Here is a 27,510-nt window from a genome sequence, read left to right as displayed (position 1 = left end):
CACCTGACTCACCTGACTCCACGTGTCTCACATGAAAACAACACTTCCTGTCAGAATGCGATTAATGCTGTTAACAGTAGCTGAAGTCGTTCGCACCGGTTCAGTTCATTTACACCAGTGAGATGTAAAAAATTTTATCATAAAGCCAGAAAACACAACAATTACAAAATACAGTGCTGGGCACATTTATTGGGAGAAGTGATAAAGGGGGGATGTTTTTTTTTTTTTTCTATTGTCATAGCCAATGAGGACATAAAAAATCGTTCAAAAGGAAAATGATCTTTGGAGTCTTAAGATTTTCAACCGTTTATTTTTTGTATAAATATGAAATATGTATTGGTTTTGAGTATATTTCTACAATCTTATAGATCTGGTATGGTTTATCAAATACTTTAAGAGATATCTCAATTCTCCGAAAGCTGAAAGAGTAATAATAATGCTGTACTGCCAGAGAATTTCACTGGTTTATATCTTACTTAATCCAATAATGTCTCCATATTCCCACACTGCACTATTCTGTATTGTTCTTTGTATGCATGTCTTTGCGTACCTTAGAAACATTTTGTATTATATATTAATTTTGTTCTTGCATCATTTTTAATTTTGTTTCTCCTTTTCTTACTAAAAAATCTGCCTTGAATTTGTTTTTGAATGAAGCTTTTGATGCCTTTTCACTGGCCGTCAGCAAAACCTGAGTGAATAACTCTGATGTAGTTGAGTTATTCACAAAACATCTACGAGAGTCTGAACTATATAATCTTTTAATGAGTAAATTAACATGTAGAAAAGTAGATAAAGCTTCAGTGTTTCAAACTTTAAAAAATAAAATTGGAACATGTGTAAAGAAACCATTAGTTTGTCAAAGTATTTTTCAAAAATTCCTGTAAGAACTTAAATTTTGATCAAATTCCTTTAAGTTCCTTTTTTCAAACGATTTTCCTGATAACTGATTTTTTAATTTAATTTCCTAACTATATGACAAATCAATAATAAAAAATGGAAATTCACATAATATATTTTTCTAAAGGTTTTAATAGTGGATGAAAAATCTCTATTTTCACCTCAGATTGTTAGAAGACGCAATGCTGAGAGACACCAGAGGGGGGCAGTAAGAACATATTCATCAGTTTCTGTGACGGCTCCCTGCACTGCGTCTGCAGAGACGAAGAGACTGCAGTCAGAGAAGCTTCTCTGGACTCATTGTTCCGATTCAGCTCCACTGTAAAATTTACTCCTGCAACTGTCCGTTTGAACGGGGTCAGCTGGAGAGTCGCTGAGGCCCAGTGGTCCAGGAAAAACACTTTAGAAAGGAAGAGCAACTTTTGGAAAACACAGAAAGCATCTGCACACGAAGCGCTGGAGTATCACCAGGCTGAACACTGAAACCGAAAAGAACTGAACGCTCAAATCAGATGTATAAAAGACTTAAAGACTAACTGTTATTACAATAAAAATGATAGAATGACAAAAAAGCTGACACCAAATGAAATCATATCCCTGGAAGGAAAGAAACTGTTCATGTCTGTTCATGTCTTGAAGAACAGAAACACCACTGGTAATATAACAAATATCTCAGACGAGCAGCTGCTCTGAGCAGAAAGGGGCCGTCGACAGTCGGGGGTTGCAGTGGCCACAGACTGACCAAAGCATCTGACCAGCAAAGACTGAAAGAACTCAGGCTGGACTGATAAATCTCCACTTTTGCTGAAGCAGCAGATGGCGGCCTCCGAATTTCGTGTTAATAGCATGAATCTATAGACTCGACCTGATTTGTGTCAACAACACAGGCTGCTGCTGCTGCCAGCGTAATGGTGGGGTTGAATGTTCTTTGGCACACTTTCAGCCCTTTAATACCAATCAATCATTGTTGGAAAGCCACAGTATATCTTAGTGTTTGTTGTTGCTGACCATGTACATCTCTTTACTGCCACACTTTGCCATCGTCTAATGGCTGCTTCCAATAGGATAATGCACCATCTCAGAAGGCAAAAGTTATCTCGGACTAATGTGAATGACATGGGCTCAGTGGACCCCAGGGGGCTCCTGACTCATCACATCCAAATGTAGAGGAACAAAGCAGAGGCTTGGGTAAAGTCAAAGTGAAAAAGCAAAGTTCCAAGAGGTCTTTACTACTGCTTTGTTCAAAATGCTCCATCTTTTCGCTCTTTGTTACATCTGCGTTTTATGCTTTGATTCACAGTGAAACTTGTCCTTGTTTAATGCTTCGACTCAACAGAGAAATCTAGAAAGTAGGAAGTTCTTATTGCTAGATTCAGTCACCAGAGTATAGCTATTAGCTTGATTCTGACCTGATTTTTCTGGGATTCTCCAAAACAGAACTCATTCGACCGACTGCTGCCAAATTTCTTACTGAACATAACATACTTACTGTGGTATAAAATGGCACGTTGTCCTTGGAAAATAAAACAAGAAACTGGGATTTTCTACAGTTTTGCTTGTTAAAATAAATACTTGGGATTTTGTTTCTGCTCAAAATGAAAAAAAAAATCTTTTCTAGGCTCCTTCTGGTCAATTCAGATCTTGAATTGCCTCTTCTTGTGGGTGTATCGCATCATCATACCGCTGCTGTTGTGTATTTTCCTCTGAGTGAAAGTCCGTACAGCCCAAGAAAATCCCAACGACCAGATGTTTGTGATCCATTACAACCGGCGCTGAGAGTGCTGGGGTAAGTCTTGCACTTGTAATATCATCCTTCATGATTTGTCATTGCATTATGAGCTCCAGCATGTGCAGTGAAACGCCATACCTCCCAGCTCTGTAGCATTTTTACAATGCATAATGCTCCCTCCTCATTGGGCATGGACATCAAGGCCGCTGTCTGCCAATATCCCATTAACTGTGACCTCTGTGGGACAATGACAGATGATCAGTTATGCCTGAGCGCAGTCTTGACTATTAGTTATGCCTGAAGAGGTCAAATGAATTGGCGTCGTCTTGAAGCTGTTCTGCAGAATGTCTGCAGATTTTTACACTGTGGTGATTTTTAAGTCACCGTGCATTTTATTTTATTTTTTTTCCTTTTCCCACCAAGGTGTCTCTTGTATCTCTCACTCCAGGAAAGAGGTCGGTCATCAGGGACTCGGGTAATAGCTCCCAGTGTGTTCTCTAATGTGAGAGAGAACAGGAGGCATGCTGACCATAATCATATTAGGCAGCACTTCACTAAATAAAGCAAAAGGCCCTTCTCATCAAATCCACACAGCCACTAAATGGGCCTCTGAGGCTCTGTGGCATCGTACTCCTTTGTGCATGTGCGGGTGTGTGTGTGTGTATGTGTGTTTGACAGATATGGATAATCAAAGAAAATGCGTAGCTGAAAATTTATTCTGCCAAGCAAAACTATTATTTTGTGCAATCATTTCTTTACATTAGCCACCCAGGCCTTTAAACAAGTCAGAATTGTATGCGCAGGCGTGTAACGTGGCGCACACACTGACAAACTCCCCGTCCATTAATAAATGCTTCATCAAGTTTGGAGCAGCAGCATGTCCTTGCAGCCCTGGGCGGTTCAGGTTTGCTGTCCAAAGCTGTTTTGGACTACAGGGAGTTTGTGTATGAGGAAAGTGTGAGCTCGTTATAAAGAGAGATAGACAGGATGTTTGCATGCACGCAGTCCTAAACGTCCCCATGCTGTTTATTAGAATGTGGCTCTAGGGGTCCTGCTCAGCTCAAACCGACTGTTCTTGGACAGCAACTCGGTATCAGCAAGGCCTGCAGAGACGGCAGCAGATTAAAACAGGAAGATTTGCGTCAAACTTCTTTTGCTAAATTATTGTGAATACAGCAAAGTTTATGAAGTAATCATATGGAAAACAAATGCACTTGCGCTTTTTCAAGCAAAGCACAAAGGAATATAAAAGAGTAAAAAGATGAATAATGAACTTTAATATTATGGTGGATCTCAGAGAGCCAAACTGCAGACAACTGCTGAAGTGTGACATTAAATAGATTTATTTTCTCAAAAACAAAACAAAACTTGTGCAAAAACAGATATGAACTGAGTTAAAACGATCAGAGGACAATGAAGAGCCAGAAACCTAAACAGCCAGAATAACTTAGAAGACAAACCTACTAGAAATAACTAATAATGTAAAAACTATGAACCATAAATGACTCGTAACAAAACCACAAATCAAAGCATCCAAGAATCCTGACTTTTAACTTTTTGGCAAAATCCAAATGAGAGAAATGGATCTGAGGGAAGAGCTGAAGAATCACACATTATATTTATGTATTTAAAAGGACTTGACCAAACTGGTGATGAGCTGCTGTTAGCACCGGGCCTGATGAAGCACTAGAACCACTTTGGTGGAAAAATCAGTTGGAGGATCAGTGGATAATGGAGCCTTTTCTCTGAACCCAGGTCTGTTTCACAATGAAAGAACCATCAGAACGTTTGGCGCAGTGGTTTACTGCTCTAGCTATTCACGTGTGATTTTATTTGAATTTCTTATTTAATTAATGGAAACGCCTCAACCGTGAGATTGTGTTTGTTCAACACTAGCAGACTACTGGGAAACGTTTTATGCAGATTTGTTATTTAAATGCAGTTATTGTGTGTAGGTTTCTCCTCAGGGAAGATCCCGCTAATGTTCAACGCAGATGAATGTTGAAACCACACCCGTTTGGTTCCGCAGTCTCAGCCGCACGATCTGAAACCGCACAAGACCTGCACCGGATCATGTGTGATATGAAAAGGCATGGAGGTTTGCTGGTCAGTCAGCTGGCCATGCAGTCAGCACACACAGGCACGCTGCTCGTAGTTTACCAGCTGCTACCTCAGTAAGAGTGATGGGTTCTATTGCTTTAGCTTTCACATCGTAACCGGGTGTATTTTTGCCACTGGAAGAATTTCAAATCTGTTTCCAATCTGTCTTTGTTGTAAGCAAGGGGGAAAAAAAAGTGTATTGGCTCTCTTTCAGTTTGCTAACTTGCAGGACACAACAGATAGGAGAAGCCGAAGTGCTGAATTTCTTTATGCACCGTATGTCATGTTGTAAGTTGGAAAAAAAAAAAAAGACCTGAATGCAGAGCAGAACTGTGGTGAGACGGAACATTTTAGTGAAGTAAAATAACTTGCAAAACAAATGCAGAGAGCGGGTCTTGAAACATGGGAAGGAAACAGACTGGAGAGCAAACAGAGAAATGGTAGAAACAAGTAAACAATGAAAATCCAGGAGCTTTAGCTTAGTTCATACAAGATCATCACAAATTCTGACCCAATTTCCCCCTTTTTGGCAACTTCAGGATGCTCTGATTGTTGTGATGTCTCTAAAGAAAAACCTCAGAGTTATTCTTGCTGTGTGAGGTGTGCTAAGAGTGACCTCTGCTCTAAAGTCCTGACATGGGGCCTGGTTGTGCCCTGGGCTGTTCAGACCTGCCTGAAGTTTGGTGCCTTCTCCTCAGGTGGATTTTCTCAGAGTAGAAAATGTTAATTTTATACGTCCCAGTAAGTCACAACCACTGCAGCAGTAAGAATATTTATATAATTTTATAAAGTGTCCTGTATGGACAAAGAACTAGAGAACAGTCACAAAAAAGACACCTAACAATAGAGAACTTATTTGTAAACACAGCAGATGCGCACGCAACCTGACTGCAGAGAGAGCTGGCTGGCCTTTAAACTGTCACTGGTTGCCGTGGCTACCTCCATTTATCTTGTCGTTTTAACATTAGTCAGCATGTTGTCAGTGTATTATTTTATCACAGGGTGACAACATAAGTCGACCCAAATGTATTACTTCGGTAGCCGGGCATTGCTTACTTGGAATATTAAAGCAGTTTTGTCCACAGTAAGATCAGCCGTCAATGAGATAAACAGAGTCCCTTCAAGTCAGATAAACATTTCCACGATGAGCAATGGTGCCAGAACGGAGTTTTTCTAAATCTGTAAATTAAAAAAAAAAAAAACAACCCAGAACGGAATTCATATTTAGCGAAAAAAGGACAAACGAAGTACAATTACTTCTTCCTGTTTTGTAATTAGTGGACAAATGAACATGTAGCTGCAGCTGTCAAGGTAGGTGATAAGCTAAGACTTCTGAAATTAAAAGTGCAGCAGGTTTAACGGCAGGTGGTGCAGGATACAGAGACGCTGTTCTGAAAATAAAACTTCTGGTATTTACAGACGCCTCACCGCTGCATGGATGAGTTACAGTGGCTAAGGGTTGTAAATAATTTTATTAGCCTAACTGTAAACAGTGTAAATAGTTTGAATGATACATTCTTGCCGTCTGAAGGCGATATGCGCAGTACAGTGTGTGCTATAACAACATGACACAGACTGATGATCCCTCTGTGCTCCCTAGTCAGACAAAGGTTCTGATCAGGTTGGTCGAAGTGGCAAAGTGCATTTCAACCAAAAGCTATTTATTCATTACAATTCTACAGCAACACACCGATGTATGACAGTAGCTTAGCTAAATGTGTAGTTGATAACGGGGCACAGAGCAGCAGACTGAGTGGAAAACTCACTGAGAAACATGTACAGATAGAACGTTTGTCACAAACAACTGTGTGTTCTTACTAAAAACTCCTGAACTCATTTGTTCAGGTAGCTACATTGGCTTCTATCCTTTTAGCAGATAATTGTACTGCATTGGGGCTGCAGCAGTTTAGGTTTAAAACACAGTACATACATGCATATGCACATACAGTGGTTCAATGGAGCCCACAAAGCTCAGTATAGCTTTTTGTGTTTAAGTTAAATGTTTGAAGTGGAAATATTCGCTTTTCTTATATTTTTCTTTACTTTGAGTTTCTTGTAACACTGAAAAACACAGGGACTATGAGACCACCGGTAAATTACTGAAGAGACAGATAAAAAAAACTAGTACTGTAAACTACAAGAGACAGCTAGAGAGACTACCGGTGCACGTTAATCATCCAGCACTGAGTGAAGGTTCTGCTGCTCCTTTATCCCCAACACTGATGAGGCTGATGAGATCCACCTGTGTAGGCTGCCCAGGTTCCTCACCAAGATCTTCGCTGGAACAGATGCATCACTCACACACACACACACGCACACGCACGCGCACACGCACACGCACACATGCACACACACACGAACACACACACGCAGGAACCCTGACACTAAATTGTTTGGGAAAAACGCACAAAAGCACCTGATGATGAGAACCAGGGTGGAACGGATCATTGCAATTAACAGGATAAAAAAAAAAAGCAGCTATATTGTAAATCACAACTGCCAAAAATATTGGAGTAGCAGTTTTAGAGAGTTAGGTGTGCAATAGTGCACATTTTGAGATGGATTCAATACCTATTCTGATACCAATACTTTAAGTTTGATATATTGCTAAACCACTCACCTTCAGGCATTTTTATGTTTTTTTTTTCCTTTGAATTATTTTGCTAAAACCTAACACAGGTGGATTTGTGGCTTTTCTTCAACAAAAATAAGTCTATAAAATTGTGCATGTTTTAACTGTCTGTGTATGAAGTAAAGAACAAACACCACGATCAGGATAAGAAGCCGTGTAAACGTGAGTAACTGTATGCGAATTAGTGTGCTCAACTGATTTCAGAACCAATTTGATCACAATGCGCAGCAGAACAAAGTTTAATCTGAAAACAACCGACGTTTGGAGCCCATCGCTAATACAAGATTTACATCATATGCTCCCTTTCACTCAAGAGGCTTCGTACAAGAACACATTCCAGGACATCTTGATGGAAAAAAGGGTTTTGGCAGCATCAGCAGCTTTCTGTTATGCCCCAGCAGGGCTGCAGTGTCTACACCAATTGTTCAGAGTACAAGCTGCTGAAAATCTGGGGGTGAGAGGCTCAGATTTATGAGAGCCTCTGTGATGATATGTGGAAAATATTACGAGTCCATAACAATTAAATTCAAAAGGTATTTAGAGTAAAGACATACAACAACTTACAAAACAACCTTAAAATTACATGTGAGATGCATGGGTTTTTTTAGCAACAAATTAGCTAGTTTAGTACTCTCAGGTTCACAATTTACAAGCACTTTCTAAATGTCAAAGCCTTTTGTGGCATTTAAGAAATTACTTCTGGGATTTGTCAATGGTTGATTTGTGCATAGAGAGTTAACATTTTGCAGCAAAATGTGTAATGTATGCACATGAGAGAAACTCCTTTTTGGAATCATTTCAATATTCTAAAAACGTGGAAATAATTGTAGGAAAAGAATATTCAATTAGAATCCAAATCTGCCTCTAAACTGTCTTTTAATTTGTTTTTAATGTCTTGACAATGAGGGCTACGGCTACAATATATAGCTGAGGCCAAACATTTCGAACCATATCATGAAAACTCATTCCAAAAAAAGCTTTATGTCCCGCTATTTCGATGGAAAGCCGTCTTTTGTACACCTGAACATTTGCTTGAGAGAACCTTTGACAGTTCTGCAATCAGCTGGCAAATGTTAAGTTCCTTTACAGGAACCCTACTCATCGGGAACACAGCGCCTGAACAAACCACGTTCCATGACATTATCACTCCTTTTCTATTGATGGATGGCTCTTCCTCACTCTACTCCTGTTGTGTTTCCAACGACAAACTGAAGTTCTTGCTTGAAGCCCCATTGCTATATGTGCCAAAATGTCTGGTGTAAATTTTCTTTCCATGTACTAAATGGGTGTGGCAGGGGATGCTCCTGTCTGGTTTATCGAAGCTCCAAAGTTTGTCTGAAGAAGTTTATGAGGAAGCATTGGGTTTCAGTCATGGCAAGAACAAGGGCAATAATTTCTTTGAAATTCCTCACCACATGGAGTGACGACCAACTCCCTGACCGGAGCTTTTTCAGTGGAGTACGCCTCAGCCCTTATTTGGAACTGACGGACTTGAAGACCAGCATTACCAGCTTCCTTGCTATAGAGGTATTTGATTAGATGTGTAAAACGAAGCTTCTCTTGCTCATCAGGAATAGATAGTATAGACCAGATCATGCCATCATAAGGAGACTGAAGTCATAATAAATCAGTAGGAGACCCTAATTTTGGTTGGGAGAAATCCCGTTTGACTCCACAGCTGTTTATGTTTCTCCTTCTGCATATGAGCCAACAGTATGTAATAATGTAGAGAAAATACATATTCATTCAGTTTTAAATGTGGAAACTTTAATCATGTGTCCCTCTGCACACATACAATCTTTTTTAAACAACTTGCTGATTGCACAACTAAACTACACAATAAAACTATTCTTCTCTTGTATTCTCACATAAGTGTCTCTTCTACCTTTTGCTAGTTCTGACCACAACTTCATACATCTCTCTCTGACCTATCCTATTGGTAAAAGACTGCTTGTCAACACCAATAAATGCTAACTAAGATGTTTGTTTGTTGTTTGTCTCGAGATAACAGAGGGGTCACACACTACACATCGTCCTAAGTTGACCAAAGAACAAGTCTAGTGATTCTTTATCAATAAACTATGGGTAGCCCATGATCTCAAAACCCCATTAAATACAAAAATATACATTTAAATAGAGCAAAAGAGAGAGAAAAAAAAATCAAAGAAAGAACTCAGGTAAACTTTGAGAGTGAAGCAGGTTTCCAGATGCACTAACATCATCTGAACCACCACGTTCATCTTTTCCTCCCTTATGTTAAGCAGCAGAGGAATATTTGCCATCAACAGCCTCTATATCCCCAGTTTTCATTCTCTGTATCTTCGCAGTCCAAGCCTTCAACCACAGCATAATTTGTCATTGTCATCCTTGTCCTTGTCCCCCGTGTCATACCCCATTATCAAAACTCACATCACGGTTCCCTGCATTGTCACCAGAAGTATCAGCAGAACCATCATCCCCTCCTCTAACACCTGTAGGGGCATCAGCTACAGAAGCATGGTGACTCCTGTCTCTTTATATTCTCCAGGTTTACCTCCAATATCGTCCTCTGAATATGCACTACTCATAAGAAGCTAGGGATATTCAGCTTTCAGATGAAATTTCAAGATGAATCTAAGATGAACTCAGATTAAATTAATGTAACCTTCTCTAAATGTTGAATTTCATATATCCATCTGTTCAGTGTTTTAAGTTCTTGTGGACAACATTGTTTTGTCCCACGAGTCGACCAATAACTTCCCTGATTCAATCAGAAATGGTATTTAAACAGTCCTCCTCATCATGCTGTTCAAGACAAGACAACGCCTAACAACCGATCAACATCATCATTGTGAGGCTTCAGAGAGGGTGTTCTCAGAAAGAAGTGGTCACCGAGCTTAAGCGTGTCACAATGTGTCACCAGCAGGTTGCAATGGAAATACAGAGAGATTGGAAGTCACAAAAAGGCAAAGAAAGGATGTAGTTTAACCACATCCCACACTGATGAATCGTTCATTGTGAACATTGCTCTGCATATCCGGATAACGAATGCCACTCAACTACTGGCACATTCAAGGGACAGTGGAGGCATCCAATAGTCAAGTGAGATTATTAGAAACCAAGGCTAAATGCAGGGGTGAAAGTAAGGGGGTACAGCAGGGTACTGCGTACCCCCAAAAGATTTAGCGGGGGTACGAAGTACCTGCAAGAGAGAGGAGCGGCTGTCTGCTGTAAAAAATGAATGGGTTCACTGTGCAGCCGTGAGTTCACGGCTGGAACTCACTGTGCAGCCGTTTAATGTTGAAAATAAATATCAAGCCTGAAAACCTAATATCATAATGGACTGAACGTTTTTAACATAATCTCTGGTTTGCTTGTTCAGCGCAGGAGGTTGCCATGGCAACGGGTGTGCTTAAATGGCAGAGAGAGACGGAGAGTAAAAAGGTTGATCACCTGTTCAGGTTGTTTTACCTTTGCTTGGCGCATCACAGCCGCTGTAGTTTCTGAACATTCAACAAACGACAAACTTTTACTAATTACCTCGTTCTTTGTGAGTATATGTCGATCACAACAAACATCAAACACGGTAAATACGTTTCATTAAGTATTTAACAAAAAAATGGCTTCTACCACGATAATTATGTGAAATGAAATTAATTATCTAATATAAAAAATAGTTTGGTGCCTTCAGGCTCAGAGTCTGAGAGGTTTTTTCTTTATCAAACAATTTTGTTTTTTTGCCTCTTATTTAGAGGAAATATTGATGTTGATGAGACTTTCTCCAAAATGATAACCTTTTTCAACCTATATAGCTCCATTTTTGAAAATGAGGCTCTAACATTCACAAATGACATTGAAATAAAATCCAGTCCAACATCTGGTTTGAGGTGATTCCTCTGGAACCTGTTGGAGGAAAAATATCCCAACCAGAAGATGAGCTTTAACCTGACAGAGCTCTGTGGTTCCTCCTGTCAGTATGAGAGTCAGGGTGAGGAGGTGCCATGTTAGGAAGATGAAATAGAAGCTTCAGGATCTTCAGAACAAACAGGTCATGATGCTAAGCTACTGATTATCCCTCTGTCTGGATACAGGATCAATATAACTAGTTTAAAATATAAAATGAATGCTTATATTCCAGTCATGGAAAACTGGGATGCATCCATGCCATGATGTTCATTATTTAGGTCTCATGGCATCTCAAGGTGTCAACATTGCAGCACCCTATCTATCTATCTATCTATCTATCTATCTATCTATCTATCTATCTATCTATCTATCTATCTATCTATCTATCTATCTATCTATCTATCTATCTATCTATCTATCTATCTATCTATCTATCTATCTATCTATCTATCTATCTATCTATCTATCTATCTATCTATCTATCTATCTATCTATCTATCTATCTATCTATCTATCTATCTATCTATCTATCTATCTATCTATCTATCTATCTATCTATCTATCTATCTATCTATCTATCTATCTATCTATCTATCTATCTATCTATCTATCTATCTATCTATCTATCTATCTATCTATCTATCTATCTATCTATCTATCAAGAGAGAGAGAGTCTCCCGCTGCTCCTCCGCCTCCCTGTGTTTTGTCCGAGGCTCTGCTTCCCAGTGCTAACCCCAGTGCTCTTTGCCCCCTGCACCGGCGCCGTCCGCTGGACCCGCCCTCAGGGTTCACCTCTGCCTACTGGATAATTTCAGTGGAGATTTCAGACTGTGGCAGGAAGCCGGAGTGCCCGGAGAGAAACCTGCAAACAGGAAACCTGTCAAATCTTTTTACCTTTTGTCCTCTGCTGTCTGATCAATTCTTCTTGTAAATGTAAATGAAACCTTTGTTGGACATGTCATCACTGCAGTCGCTGTCTGCAGTGAAGACATGCTCATTGTCTGCCTTCACGGTTCGTTCTCCCTTCATTAAATAACAGTAGACGTCTGTCAGCTTTGGATCCGCACAGATGACGGAGGACAGGTGGTACGTCTCCGTCCCACATTCTGCAGGCACATCGATGGTCTGAGTGGCTTTGGTTTGGTGCTTCCTGGTCAACCTGTGCAGAAAAAATACCAGGACCTTGTTATCGGTCAGGCAGTGTTTTTTCTGCCAAGGTGACCCGCAGCCTGAACAACGGCGTTTGCACGCCAAATCCAACCAGTATTCAAGCAGTATAGATATACTGGTTGAAAATAATACTGGTGGAAGGGCAATCATAGCGCCATTGTTCAGGAGCCTGAGGGAAGTGGCTCCACAGTTAGAGCAAGAGTCGTTGTCGTACAACTCTCTCTCTGTGTCGCTGCCAAACGAATCCAGCCAGACCAGCACAGACTCCAGTAAACCTTTTATGTCATAGTCCTTTCCCACGTCTGACGGCAGCTTCTTCTCCCTCAGCTCCATCAGAACTGGGGAAAGGTCTTGTTGACTAAAATGCTTGCCAGGCTGACGGACAGCTGAGAGGATGAGACTCCCACAGCAGGGGATGGACGATGCCTCCAGAAAAACCCTTTCCTTAGCGAGACACCGCTTGGTGACGCTCAGGTTTAGGATGCTCTGGAATGCAGCGTTCACCCAGCTGTTCTGGAGCTCATCGGAGAACTTGAAAAAGTTCTCCTCCACTTGTCCCGGTCCTGCAGATGTCCTCCCTACATCTAGCAGATCAGAGCCAACGCTAGCTACTGAATTAACGTTAGGGGAACAGGAAACCTCGACAGCCATGGAAATCTTTACATTCAGAGATGGTTTTTCAGACAAACAAGCAACACAGTTTTCATCTGAATTACAACGTTCCCCATCTGGGGAACGTTGTAATTCAAAGGATCCTGTGAAAGTGGCCTTTAGAGGACTCTCCTGCAAGGATGGGACCAGCGAAACCAAAGCTTTGGCTGTCACTTCAGCCACAGCTTTGGCTGCGAGTTCAGCCGCAGACAAATCTTCCCCAGCCGGGTAACATTTTTCTGCGACTGCAGTCTCACCCTCACGCTGTACCATCATCTCCGAACAAACCTCCCCAGCCGGTTCAGTTTGTCCAGAGACAGTACCATCATCCTCTGTACTGTCTCGTACAGAGGACGAGATGGAGTCCGAGGTCTGAACATCCAACACCTTTTCAGAACAAACCTTCCCAGCCGGGTCGGTTTGTTCTTTGCAAGTGGATGGAAATCCTTTCCAAAACGGATCGTCCTCTTCATCCTGATCGTTTTCTTCATTGCAATCCTTCCCTGGAAGGAAACGATCGCACACTTTCTTCATGCCGGTGGTCACGGCATGTCCAATGCCCCAACCAACCGGGAATATCAGGGGAACAAGCGCCGTCGCAAAACTGAACATTGTTGCTATAAACGAATCTGAAACTCCAAGAAATGTCTGTATCCTGACTGATGCTTAGAGATTCCAGTATTCAAGCATTAGAACTTCTCTGATCTACTGTGATGTACATGATGTCTATGACCTCATCAGTGAGCTCACTAGACTTCTGGTGCAATGCCTTGCTTCTTATCGTTGCTATGGAAATGATCAGATCAGCTCTGCATGACTCGAGCTGACATAAATATTTAAATAACACATTATACTTTTTTATTTATTTAACATGAAGAGATGGATAGATTTGTATATGATTTAATTTTTGCTATTGTGGTTTTCCATACCTGATGTGGTATAAATGTTTTGAAGCCTTTTATCCACTATTATTTTTAATTACTATTAATATTCATTAGGATTATTCATGTATTAATTATTGCACATTGCTAGGAACAGTCTGTGAGTTATTATATTTATTTTTATTAATTTTTGCAGACAATTTAATGTTGTAACTATTTTACCAAACATAAGAAACAAAAGCAGAAGAGCGATCCAGACCTGCACTTATACAGAATTTTATTGAGGTCCAGAACCCAGAAGTTCTTGGTTTGCGTCATTCAGGAGCCTTGGGGATAAAAAGGCTTCATGATTGTATTTCAAAGGCAGATTTCAAGAACAACTCGGGCAAGAGTTTGGGTCAGGTGCTATTTCAAGATGTAGACGTGTGTAGGAATCTCCACAATGTCAGTAACACAGAGTAGCATGTCTTAGTAGGTGTGTTTTGTTTGTGTGCGTGTGCGTGTGTGTGTGTGTGTGTGTGTGTGCAAGTAAAATACTTGCTACCTTTCTGTGCATAATAGTGGATATATATATATATATATATATATATATATATAAATTTAAAACTACTTTCACCCCTGGCTAAATGACCTACAAGGGTACGTGACCACAACACCATGCAAAGGGGTGACGGTTCATTTACCCTGGACAAGAGTCAAGTGGGCCTCAGAGCTGCTCTCTGGTGAAAATAAATACATGCTGAGCAGAAATGATGCAAATCTATATTGTTGGGCAGGAATCTCCTTAATTGGGACATTAAGGAGAGAGCCATACATCAGCATTGTTATCACCAGATGAACATTTGGCGGTGGTGTGGCCATTATTTAGTGGTTTTGTACATTTTGGACTTATATATTACATTCCCTATTGCATACAGTTGCACCTTCTGTCTACATGCTGGTCCTTCACAACTGCTAACCTTGACAGTATTGAACCTCTCTTCCTTTTCCCTAAATTGGTGACGATCATGGACAGAATGTCAAGGCGTAGTCTTGAAGAGTATGATGTTTCATTTGACCTTCAGGATCTTTGCCTTTTGTAGGTACTGTGCAGCAAGGTTCTTCAATCCTCTGACCTTCGTGTTCACCAAACCCCTTTAGAGTTCCTCTAAGCCAAGGATCCTCAAATCCAGACCTTGGATGTGACTGCGTCACCACAGAGACATTAGCAGCACGGCACTGAGGAGGTAATTCAGCTATGTGACTGAGGTGTGTAAAACCATGGACACATCTAAAAGTTGCAGGACACCTGCAGGTCTCCAAGGCCTGGATTTGAGGACCCCTGTTCTAAGCCGTCCCATCATTGTAGCAAGCTTGAAGTAGATCCGTTAGTAATATGCACCAAAAAGAGGATTTTGTGGATGTTGAAAGGGTTGATCAGAAACCTCCTTTACAATTCTCCTTAGAAATTTCTTAGGCACCTCCAGGTGGCAGGAGGCTCTGGGACAGACATACGACTGAACCCAATGGGATAAATAACAGGGAGTGTTTATGATATGGTGTTATAATGTAATTGTTTGTGCCTCTGTATGTGAATGTAGCGGCACCATATGTTGCAGCATACACACTCCCTGATTAGCTAATTTAACTATTAATTGAATAAATGGAGAGTGCTGTTTTGATTGCCATCTCAGTGGTCCATGAAATGACTCACTGTGTGTGTGCGCGTGCATTTGTGTGAATCCTTGTAGATTCTGCCTGCTTGCGCCCCGCCCCCCGCCCTGTGTGTGTAGGTGTGTGTAGGTGTGTGTATATGCCAGCGCTAAGGAATGTACGCCACAGCAGAGTGACAGTGCGCCCCGTAAGCACATTTTGAACAGGCTAATTAAAGCTCCTCCGGAATAAGGCCAGGCTTATTAACATCTCAACATGGCCACTAAAGCCTGCTCATAACCCAACAAGGATCAATGCTATTCATTAGGGCTGAACCCAATACTGCTGCCCTGCCAAGACATCACAGTCACTCAGATGAAGAGCATAAAGGAAACGCGGAGCTGGTCAAAAAAGATATGCAGAGGGGAAGGCGCGTCCATCATGAAAAAGGAGAAAAGACGAGAATGATAGGCAGTTTCACTGGTTTGCAACCTGTCATGACAGTATATGTGCTCAGGCCACACACGAGTTCATGACAGAAATGCTATATTTCATTTATTAGACTTAGGTAGATATAGCTTTTTCCCCCTCTCTTCAGTCGTCGTCTTGCTCATCAGGGGTGTCCAAAGTGAGTCCTCAAGGTATCCTGCATGGTGTAGTTCTTTTCCTGGTTCAACACAGCTGAGTCAAATGATGGCTCGTTAGCAGACCTCTGCAGAACACCGACATACTGAGGAGATGGTAGCTACCAGGGTGTTGAACCTTGGAGAGAACTAAAGCATGCAGGTTACCAGCCTTTTGGACACACCACTGTAGCTGGTGTCTGGATCAGGTGATCGTCCTTACAACTAATATCGTTCTCTGCATCTTGGTTTACTTAGCCCAAGTTTTCTCTTCAACAATCAAGACATTTTTTTCTTGTTCCATTTTCGTTTTTCTATTAAGAGTTGCCCTTGAGTGCATGAGAAAAATATTGAGAAACCCCGTGTACAAATGTTCCAAGATGCACTCCAATTTTGTATACCCAGTTGTGGGTTAACCAGTTTAGTGAGAAAAACAATAAAATATACAAGAATACAATGGCTTGCTTTTTAACTGGAGGATGTCTTAGCTATTGTTTTCTGCCTGCCCTTCTTGAAGAACAGCCCCAGACAGACCTTACCATCTTGCTCCTACTAATTGACATTTTATCCCATCCTGTCTCCCATTTGCATGGTTTGCTTACTAATATTTGCACATCATGGTATTATTTTCTTAAAAAAAAAAATCTTAGTTCTGGCCCCCTTTGGTCACATGGCGCTTACGCAGTTAAATTCTCCTGCTGTTTAAAGCGGTACAATTTTACATCACACCGCCCTGCATTCAGGCATAAAGCATCTCACTTAGACACTGTAGTAATGCCCACTGATGTATTCCCACCCTCTTAGGAGTGAGCTAAATAAAATGTTGCACGTGTTTTGCATCTGAGTTGTCAGTACAGATGACAACTCTTAAGTTTTTTTTTTATTTCCAGAATTGTCTGTTCTAGTACAGAGAGTTGATTTTGGGCCTGGGTGAAGCAGACCACAAAGTTCTTTGAAGATCTGCATATTGGAAAGCATTTGAAAAGAAAGGTTGTCACCAACAACATATGGCCAAGCGGTAGAAATTTATAGTTTTGCAAAGATCTCCATGACTGCGGACAGGCCTTAGGAAGCACACCACAGAACTGCTTTATGTGCCTTCGCATTACGATGTGGTGATGCAGACAGCTGAACAGAAGATAATGTCACATTTAAATCCCCTGTACATGGAGACAAAGGTTTGATTTGTCTACCATATTCTCATGTCAATATGTTTACATTTTCAGTTCTTGGATTCATCGTCTCCCTGTCTTGGCTGCATCCCATTACTCTCCTCCCATCTTCCACCCTCACCGGGCTTCCTTCTCTTCCATCCCGTCCTCCGTCCCCCGGTCTTTCAGCCTTCTTAGGTCAGCCTTTGAGGCTGCTTCAAAGCATCAGCTGCTGCAGTGCTCTCCTTTGGCTTGCCGACCTGCTGACACTCCCACAGATCAGAGGTAATACCGGGCCGCTCTTGCCTCCCCCCTCCCCCCTCCCCTCCCTCGGCAGAAAAGAAAGCTTCCTTTACTCTATACCCCATCAATTAATAATGCTGTCCCATGGGAGCCATAGCTTGTGTACATAAGCAGCACACATAACACCGTGAACAGGGTCCAGTTTTTTTCCCCCTCCTTTCCTCTCTCACTCCTAAACATAAAATTAGTAATTCATTTGTAGGGAGAGCAGATTTACTGATGTGCAGGCAGGAACATATTTCCTGGGCTCCCCGGAGGGCGTCGTTGCTGACTCGTGTCATATTTACTGTGTAATTGATTTTTAAACACACTCGTCTCTCCATTCCTGGACTAATATTTTTTTTTATTCTTCCCTCCATTGCAAACAGCAATTGATCCTCCCAGTCTCACTGTGTACCTCTCGCTTCACATGTCAAGGCTTCCGCATTTCAGTCACCTCTGATACATATCAGCTTCTCCTGGCATTTGACAGGAACATCTCAGTACAAATATGGAAAGCAGGAAAGAAATGAGACAGACAGAGTGACAGAAAGGTGTAGATACATCTTGAAATGTACGTTTGGTTTTTTTTTGACGTAAAGTATGGTAAGAAAATTGAGTAAGAGCTGATCCCAGTACTTCTCAAATAGTGGGGGATGTTAATATGTATGAGTAATGGCAGATCTTATAATCTTAGTTTTCCCTGTGATTTAACTGAATTCCCATCTAATTTTCACACAAACCAGATATTGGTTACATGTCAGGAGCTTGATGTATCACTGGAGAGACACATCAATGGAGAGAAAACCTGAACTAACTGAAGAATCTAACATCAAGCACGCACTGAAAAATGTCAAATCTGACGCTGAAATCGGTAAGCGAACAGCTCTAAGGATGATTCCAACGGCACCAGAATTCATTTTACACAAACTGTGAGGTTTTTTTTTTTTCTGTGAACGACCACATGAGTCAGCTGAACGTTGCCAGCGAACCTGGATGCGGTTAAATTGAGTGGGACAGAGAATGGATGAAGAGGACAACAGGACAACAGTGAGAAGAAGACCAGAGAGCAAAGCCTTCCTTCCTTAGGGAAGGTGCAGGGCTCTTCAAATCAATCCATGGATGCATTGTAAAATCAATGCCCTGTATAATTAGGGCAATCCAAGGGTAAAAAAAAAAGAGAGAGAGAAAAAGAAAAAAAAAAAAACGCCTACTCTGCATTTTGCCTCCGTCCGCACTAAGTCTTAGCTTTCTCCTGTAATGACGCCTTCACTGCAAACAGCTTTAGGTCACAGTTACATTATTTCAAATTGGTTGGAATAATTGAAAAACCTCAAGGTCTGCGCTGTATGACTTGTCACAGAGTGCAATAGCCTTAAAGGTAACACTGTTCAATGATTAACTTTAGCCAAGCTCCTGCTTTTAAACAGGCTGATGGTATTTTGTAATAGGTTTTAACTTACACAGATGAGCCATAATCAATACATATCAAAGCTGCTCATCTCAGCTGCTCCACTAAGTGAGAACGACATCCACTAGATGTCCCATAGCTACAGTGGATCTTCTTACACACACACACACGCACGCACACACACACGTCTATTTGGATTGCTTCTCTTTTGTGTGTGTATAAAGATATAAGAATATTTTATTAAGTCTGACAAACTGACTTCACAGAGTCTAATCCTGAATATCTCCAAATAAAAGTCATCCACAGTCACGCAATTCAATACAACTCAAAAATGCTTTATTTATCCCAAAAAGGAAAATAAAACATTGTGGTAACTTATACCAAAGACTAATTGTGGACAGTGATGGCACAGGTAGAAATGATTTCTGATAGCAGTCACTTGTTTGATGAATCAGATACTCTGGCTGAAGACCTGAAGCAGCTGTGAAGAATGATCTGGAAGTTCTGCATAATGAAAGGCAGCAGTGGCAAACAGAGACGTCCTGCCTTCTGGAGAGGATTGAAGCTACAGACGAGGCTCTCGAAGAAATGAAGGAGGAGATGGACCAACAATAAGAGAAGCCAAAAATGTAAAAGTTTGATGGTCTTTAAAAGATTTTAAAGAATCTTCATTTAGGCTGAAAATTGACCTTTGCTAAACCTTGTGAAACTCTTTTCCAGACAAACTATCAAAATTGAAACTGCAGTATGTAACTTTTATAAAAGAACAGTTTTTTTTATATATTTGTTAAAAATGTCATGTCATGACAGTAGGAGACAGATAATCTGTTAACAGATGGATCTCCTCCCCCTCCTCCCTCAGCTACTATTGCTGTCTGAAGAAACGTATCAGTCCTGACCAAAACCAACCAATCAGAGCAAGGAGGAGGAGTTTAGTGCTGTCAGTAAGCTAAAGCTAACTCACCAAAGCTAACTCACTATTTCAGGAAAACAGTTTATCTGCTGTCATCAGTGGCCATGTCCTAATTAGCTGCAGGATTCACAAGGGTAATTGTGAATGCTAAGGCATCTGCTGATGGAGATCGATTGGCTGCACTAAGACCCGCCTCCTCGGTCTGATTGGTTGTTTCTAGTTAGCACTGGGAGAAGGCAGAGGAGCTCATCTTGTTTCACAGATTATCAGTGTCATAGAATATTCTCACGGCAGTTTCACTAAACACGTCAGCACACAAATACTGATTTCTACAAAAAATACTGTCATCAGGACCTGATCTGACACTTGGGCTTGAACTGGAATGTGCCTATACACTACAGTCAAACTCTGAAAAGAATGTGAGGAACTATGGCTGGAAAAAAAAAGATCAATAATAAGTCATTGTACGCATCAGCAGATTTTTACTCAAACTTTTAGACACTGTTTAATATTTGTTGCAGGTCGTCTGTGATTGTGAGCGTCCTAAACTTGGCTGTCAGTAAGCTTGTCACACCAAACAACCGCTGACTACTAATTACAGCACACAACCAAAGATTTTCCTTCAAGCCTATCATAATGCATGGTTTTGTAATATTTCCACAGCTTCATCCTGGCTCCTGGGATGAGAGGAGGAGTTCTGTTATGCAGGCGAAGCTTACAGAGATAGACCTGCTTTGTAAATGCTTTAGGTTTTAACGGTTTGAAACATGGCTCCTTCAACTACTCAACAGGTTTAACGATAACCTGTTTTCTTCACAAAAAGCAGAATTTGTGTTTCTTGGAAGTGAGGGCAAAATGTGGTAACCTTTTTCAGCCAGCTGACAAGAAATGTGTAGCCACAGGTGGCAGAGGGGCAAGACCTGAGTATCTTGACACCAGTGACTGAGCCATGCTGCTGTGGCCTGGATTGTTTTTACAGTTTTCACCTGATACCAACAGCATACTTTAAATATTCAGAGAGTCGGGTAACATGAAGAAATGGCAATTTATTACATTTGAAGCATAATGTCAGTACTTAATGGCATAATAATAAATTTTTTTTCAAACTTAATCTGTAAAAACATACAGTAACATGCATACATACATATAGTACTTTCTTTCCTATTTGTTTTTTCCTCTTTCTCTATTTTTTTCTTATTTCTTCTGTTTTCTCTTTTTTTTCTCTTAAATCTTTCTTTTACTCTTTCTTTCTTTTTATCTCTCTCTTTCTGTCTCTTTCCATTTCTTTTTCTCTGTCTTTCTTTCTACTGTTTCCTTTCTTCTCCCCTTCTATTTTGTCTGTCTTTCTAAAGACTTTTGCCAGTTTGACTTTGGCTCTATACTTGAACGATTACATGTGATAATATTTTTGTTTTTTCCCTCAACTCCAAAAGTGTTAACCATTTTTTTTATTTTTATTGTCTTTTACACAGGACCAGATTGGAACAGACTGATGGCGTCCGTAAACATGACGAGGAACAAACAAACCTCTCCTTCTGACTGGCTTGCTGACTGGAAGTCCACACAGACGTATGCAGAATGAGAAAACACCTGTCATGGTTGTTAGCTTCGCCTAGCACACACTCCCAGTGAGCTGTCAAACACAGACTCACTGTGTCGAATCATTCGTCACATGTGTATTTGCTATGCTCAGCATGAGTCTCAAGCTCATTACAATTCTCTGGGCATTAGTCTTTCACTGTCGGTGATTCGTTGACAGTGGAAGTCAAAAAGGTTTTCCTGTCACTGCTGTTTGGATGTTTGCCGTTTCACTTTGAAGCACAGACAGTTTTTCTTTTTATTATTTACATTTGAAATCTTTCTCTAACTTATTAACAACGTACTGCACATACAACCTTTTGGTTGTTTGCATATTTTCCTGTTTTAGTTGTTAGAAAGTGAAGTGAGTCCTAAACTGAGACTTAAAAGTGACTCAATATATTGTTAATTGCAGCCAGTTTTTAAAACTGGAGGGAGATTTGAGTAGGAAGGCAGAAGCCAGACATGTTTTGTGACTCTGACTGGAGGTCAACAAGCTCTCCATGTGGATGTAGAGTAACACTACACATGTTAGGTATAGAGGAGAATGTGTTCAAATCTGGGCCTCTTCTTACGGTGCTTTGCATCATGAACATTAAAAGTATAAGGAAAAAGAAAATGGAGTTCTGTGTACCAGTATAGGGGATAGAGGCTGTCATTGGGTCTGTCAGCATACACATATGGCTGAATCAGCAGCTTCTCGTGTGTTTTTAATATATTTTTTCTTATTTAATAAAACACTGCGATTGCGAAATTGTGTTTTTTTTGTTGTTGTTTTTTTTAAAATCAGAATATCAACAAAAACTATGGAAACGCAGCAAGAGAGACACTGGTAGGGTTAGTTTTCGTCTGTGGAAACCTAAGCTGGTAATGCCACACAGAAAGGCATCGTTTATATTTGATTTTCTACTGATGGTGCCATGTGTGATGAATAGAGTGACCAGAGCCTCCTATCATCCTCTGCCCCAGTAACAGCAGTTTGAAACCGGTTTCCAGTTCCACCACACTGGGCAGATAGCGCTGGTGCTGACAGTGGAGCGATGTCTTCCTCATTGAAAATAGCTCCTCTAGATTAATGACAGATTCCATATATTAAAAGAAAAAAAGGGCAGACTCACCGCTAATCTATAATGGATTGTTACTCAGGACCTGAAATGGATCCAAAACGTCTCCAACACACACCGGTCACGCTTACACACACAGGGCAGCACGTTGTGCAGACATATGCACATAAAAACAGGCTCCTCTCTCATCCCGCCATGTTTAATCTCTCTAAGTGTTTTCCTCTTTTCCTTATTTAACTTCTCCCTCCGCAGCCGCCTCACCCCTCTGAACGTTAGCGCTCGTCCCGTCATCAGCCTCTCCCTCAGAGGGAGGCGCAGAAACGCACTTCTCTATAAAGCTTCTGTCTTCTCTGTCATAAATCCCTGCGGTTAATGCTGATGCCTGGGCTTGAAAGAAATGGCTCTGAGAAGCCACTCATCAATTTACACTTGTGCGTTTTTTGCAGCAAAATAGAGAAAACCTTCTCTATTTTATGCTTTTTATACGGACAATTTTTCATGAGAAAGATGAATCTAAAGTATTCTCTTGTAATCAAAATATTAAATTCATCCAGACAGAACCAGTTAGAATGTGGTTTAGGTGACATTGAAGCACTTAAGTGAACACTTAAGTGTTCCCTTTATTTTTTTGAGCAGTATATAGTATATATATATATATATATATATATATATATATATATATATATATATATATATATATATATATATATATATATATATATATGTGTGTGTGTGTGTATATATGTATGTATATAAACCTGCTGTGCCACCAGAGTTAAATCCAGTCAGATTTATATCCAATATCATCATCCTTTATAGTTTAATAAAATTTATTTATCTTAGTTTATTCCAGTTCATTTCAGATCATCATCCTGTTCCGATTTAGTATAACTCACAATCTGTGATCTGTGTATTTTGAATAGGAATTTGTTTCTGCTCCATAAACATGTTTATTCTCTCTTTGGTTTCTTTGTTCCCTTTCCTGTCATAGTAGTAACATAGCAGTACTTGTATCTTCAGTTTGATAGAATTTTTTTTGGACTTCTGCCTTTTTTTTGCTATAATCCAATGTTAAGGTTTTCTTAAATCAACAAAAATCTACTTTATTGCTGACCCTAAATCAAATTCATCCCAATACAATCCACTGGAAAGTCAAACTGTAGCTAAAAATCTAAACTAGTCCAGTCCCGTAAAAGCAGAAATCTGTCAGAATCAGTAACTTAAAATGTGTCAACAGATAAAAAGTTGCTTAAGTAAATTAAGATTTGAGCTGAGGTGAATCTAAGCTGCACTCCCACTTCTTTCCACCCATTTCTACTTTACAGAATCACATAAGCACTCTGACTCTGAGAGCAAATTGTTTCTTTAATAACCTTTGGAACGACAAGTTCTTTTGCGGCTTACGCAGAGCACATAATAAAAAGAGTCAGTAGGATTTAAGCAAATAATTTTCTTTAATGCTTGCTGTAAGTTTTTTTTTTTTTTTTTTTTAGCTTTCCTTAGTATTGCCTTCAGCTTTGTGCCTTCCGGCTGTCACAGCTGCCATGAGTCAGAAATGATCCCTCAGTATTTACAGGATGCACAAAATCTGACACCTGAGGAGGGAGTAGAGTTTAGGCACGGTTTGCTCTCTGTTTCAAACAGAACGTCTGAATTCCTCCTTCCAATGGGTTTGTTTATTAGGCAAAGCAAGATACCCAAGTGGACATCCAAAAGTACTATCAATGATGTCTGTTGTCAATTTCTCAAATGCAATGATAATGGAGAACATTTTCTACCCATTCCACTATGGAGTCGCACATACCACCCGTTTTGGTTAGGAAAGTACCGATCCACTTTTTTTAACTTCTGATACTAATGCAGGTATCTGAGGTTTAGTATCGGTCGATACCGATCTGATCCGGAAAGACAGCTCAAGTGTTTCTTATTTAAAAACAAAGACATAAATGTACTGAATTACAAATTTGTTTGCATCAGTACAGCACACTTAAACACACCAGTAGCTTCATAAACTTGGTCAAACATGGCAAGACGACTTTAATTTGCTCCGTCAGCACAATTAGGAGTAGAATGTCAAATGTAAAATACATAATAAAGAAACTGACGCTGACAAAACAATATGTTGTTCAAATACAAAACTGCAACAAACCTTCTTTCAAATGATCCAGAAAGTGCAGCTGGGAATTCTAAATATAATGAAAAATGCATAACAAAGCATGATATCACTTGAAATAGAATATTTTTCAATATCAGGACCAATAAAGATATTCATATCAGATGGCTGATTCTCCAATTATGGTGTCTCTATTGCTAATGTTGTACACCATCATGAGCTCCAGCTCAGTCCTCTGCCTTCCATAAAGACGAGGAAATATTCACTTTTTCACCAGGAAAAGTGTTTTCTTCATAAAAAAAAATAAAAAAAATCAACTTGATTTAAACATGTATATTTTCTTGCTCTTAATCGCAGAAACATCTCTCCAGGATACCTTAGATCCGAGGGATTGAATCTGGCACGCTGTCTCTCTTTTCACCTGCTCTCTATGGAGAGACACATGTAGCGCCAGCTGCCATTTCAGGATGAATAGGGATGGATGGAACACTGCAGAGACCGGTGAAGAGGGAATGAGGGTTGGAGGAGGAAATATTGATGTTGATGACTTGTGAATAGTGGACGGTGAAATTCCACTGAGCTTTCACCGTAGGCTGGGAGCCACAGGGAGACGGGGCATCCGTCATGGATGCAGAAACCTGCTGTGACAGGATGCAACCAGCTCTACCGTACACCACCTGAAGTCACCGCCAACGTCCTCACTTGACAAACATAAAGCTGGTTTGTTTTATGCATTCTTCAAATCCTTCTTTACCGCGCTTAAGTTTGAACAGTTAAATATTTGCACAGTCCTTCAACTCTAATTTGGTGATTTTATCAAACAAAGTACAGTAATGGTGTGCAGCTTTCACATGGCTGACTTTTTGATGCGCTCCATTTATAGTGAAGCTGTAGTATATTTTGTCATGTTGTATTAGTTACACATAATTGTTCAAGAATGAACTGATTGAATGAATTATAGTGTCTTTGCAGTGTTATCTGGTCAGCACAAAGTGTTCAGTTTAATGTTTTTTTTATTAATTAAAATAATGCACACATTAACAGGTGCCTTATTAGTGAATGAATTGAGGATAATATATACAGTATTTACAGTATTGAGTGCCAATGTATTTAAATTAGAGTGGCAGTTTAATATATCACTTTTTTTTTTTTACCTCTGAGACAATATGATTTTTTCTGCACATCTAAAGTGTAAGTAGTTCACATTAATGTGTTAAGTTATATATATTTTTCTTTTTCTATATAAATACTTTAACATGTTTATCACTTTTAATGAAAATAGTGTTAGGTGACTTGGGAATCTTGGAGATTTCCTCTGTTTCTGTCATGGTCCTCATGCAAACTCTCCAACATCATTCAGGGTTTTTAGTTCAAGCAAAGTGCACCTTCATCAACATGGTGTCTCAGGGGGCGTTTACACGACAATGATCCAACAAAAACGGGATTTTTGTTCCGTTTTTGTTGGTCATTTACATGAAAACGTTCTAATTACAATCTTTGTTTACACAGTATCGGTACACATCGAAAACATGTAATGCTCTCACCACGCCACTAGTTAGTGCTAGGTTCTACTTGAAGGCACGTGGATTTGCGTTTCCCCATCAGGTACCGTTCTCCCATAGATTGGGAGAAAATATGCATTGTGTGTGTCTGATTAGGGCGCATGCAGTTGGAAAAAGTGGGATAACTTTGCTGAAACACCTTGTTTCAGCTTTCACGGTGTCCGTAGCAGGCCCGGCAGCATTGGGGGACATTGTCCGCCCACAGAGTCAACCGGGCCCCTCTTGGACTGAAAGCTGCTTAGTGTTTTTAAACTGGGAATGGCCAACAGTCTGTTATTCCTATATCAATTTGATACAATAGGAGCTTCCGCATTTCCCATATCGTGTCCACTGTCACCTTTTTCAGCAGTTAAAACAGTTTAATCTGTTGTTAACAAGTTGTAACTAGAGGTGTGCCGATCGATCGGCTACCGATCATATTCGGCTGATTTCCGTGGAAAAGTGTATGATCGGTGATCGCCGATCACGGTCTCTTGTTGCCGATCACACAAACCGATCACCTGCTTCTCATTTCGCAGCCTGGCTGTGCAGCTGGTCTCCTCTTTCCTCCACACTGCGCAAACGCGCAACAACAAATCCTAAGCGATGTGGAAATATAACGCACTGAGTGAATGGGGAAGTTTGCGTGTTGCGGTGGAAAATTGAAGCACGTCAAAGTGCATCAACACGACAAATCTAATACGACATAAAAACAATGCCATACCTGATGGAGTTTGACTACATCGAGGCTCACTGCCGTAAAAAAGACATACAGAGCAATCAGATAGCAGGTAAAGCAGCGCACAGCTACAAACACTCATCCGGATTAGCATGACGGTCAGAAAGCTAAACAAATAACCCGCAAAATTATTTAAGTCTTCGAGCTGCGATGTGATCCTGTTCTCGCTGTTGAACCGCTGCTCCGCGCTACAGGTAGTAATATTTCACAGACGGAGCGCCGCTTCTGCTCCACCTGGTAGTGACTCTCACACCAAACCTCTGTTTAAAGCTGCAGCATCTAACTTAAAAAAAAAACATTTTACATACATATTAAAACTTTCGCTGTCCTAACATGAGACAGATAATCTCTAAAAAAATAATAGATTTCCTCCCTGTTCTGCATAATTACTCCGCTCAGTCAGAAACAGCCACTCAGAACTAGCAGTAATCAGCTAGCCACCATGCTATCAGGAAGTTCTCACTGAGTAACTCTAGATTGTTTATTGTAATGGATCCTGTATTTGCCTTTGAATG

The 27,510-nt window shown here is 40.4% G+C and overlaps 1 long non-coding RNA gene across 2 annotated transcripts; it reads right to left on the bottom strand.

The window, feature by feature from the left end:
* Positions 1 to 1,069: 1,069 nt before the first annotated feature.
* Positions 1,070 to 10,455, bottom strand: LOC103466924 (uncharacterized). 2 transcript variants are annotated; one of them, XR_534006.3, is made up of 3 exons: positions 6,890 to 10,455; positions 5,786 to 5,908; positions 1,070 to 3,732 (listed from the first exon to the last, which is right to left on the bottom strand). It is a non-coding gene; the product is annotated as an uncharacterized LOC103466924 (long non-coding RNA). The 2 variants fall into 2 exon arrangements; XR_534005.2 differs by having other exon boundaries at positions 1,077 to 1,154.
* Between the last annotated feature and the right edge of the window lie 17,055 nt (positions 10,456 to 27,510).

The sequence above is a fragment of the Poecilia reticulata genome, chromosome 7 (genome assembly GCF_904066995.2).
Source record: "Poecilia reticulata chromosome 7, P_reticulata-male-v2, whole genome shotgun sequence".
Lineage (NCBI taxonomy): Eukaryota > Metazoa > Chordata > Actinopteri > Cyprinodontiformes > Poeciliidae > Poecilia > Poecilia reticulata.
The sequence above is the reverse complement of the archived record's forward strand: the minus strand, read 5'-3'. Positions and strand labels throughout refer to the sequence as shown.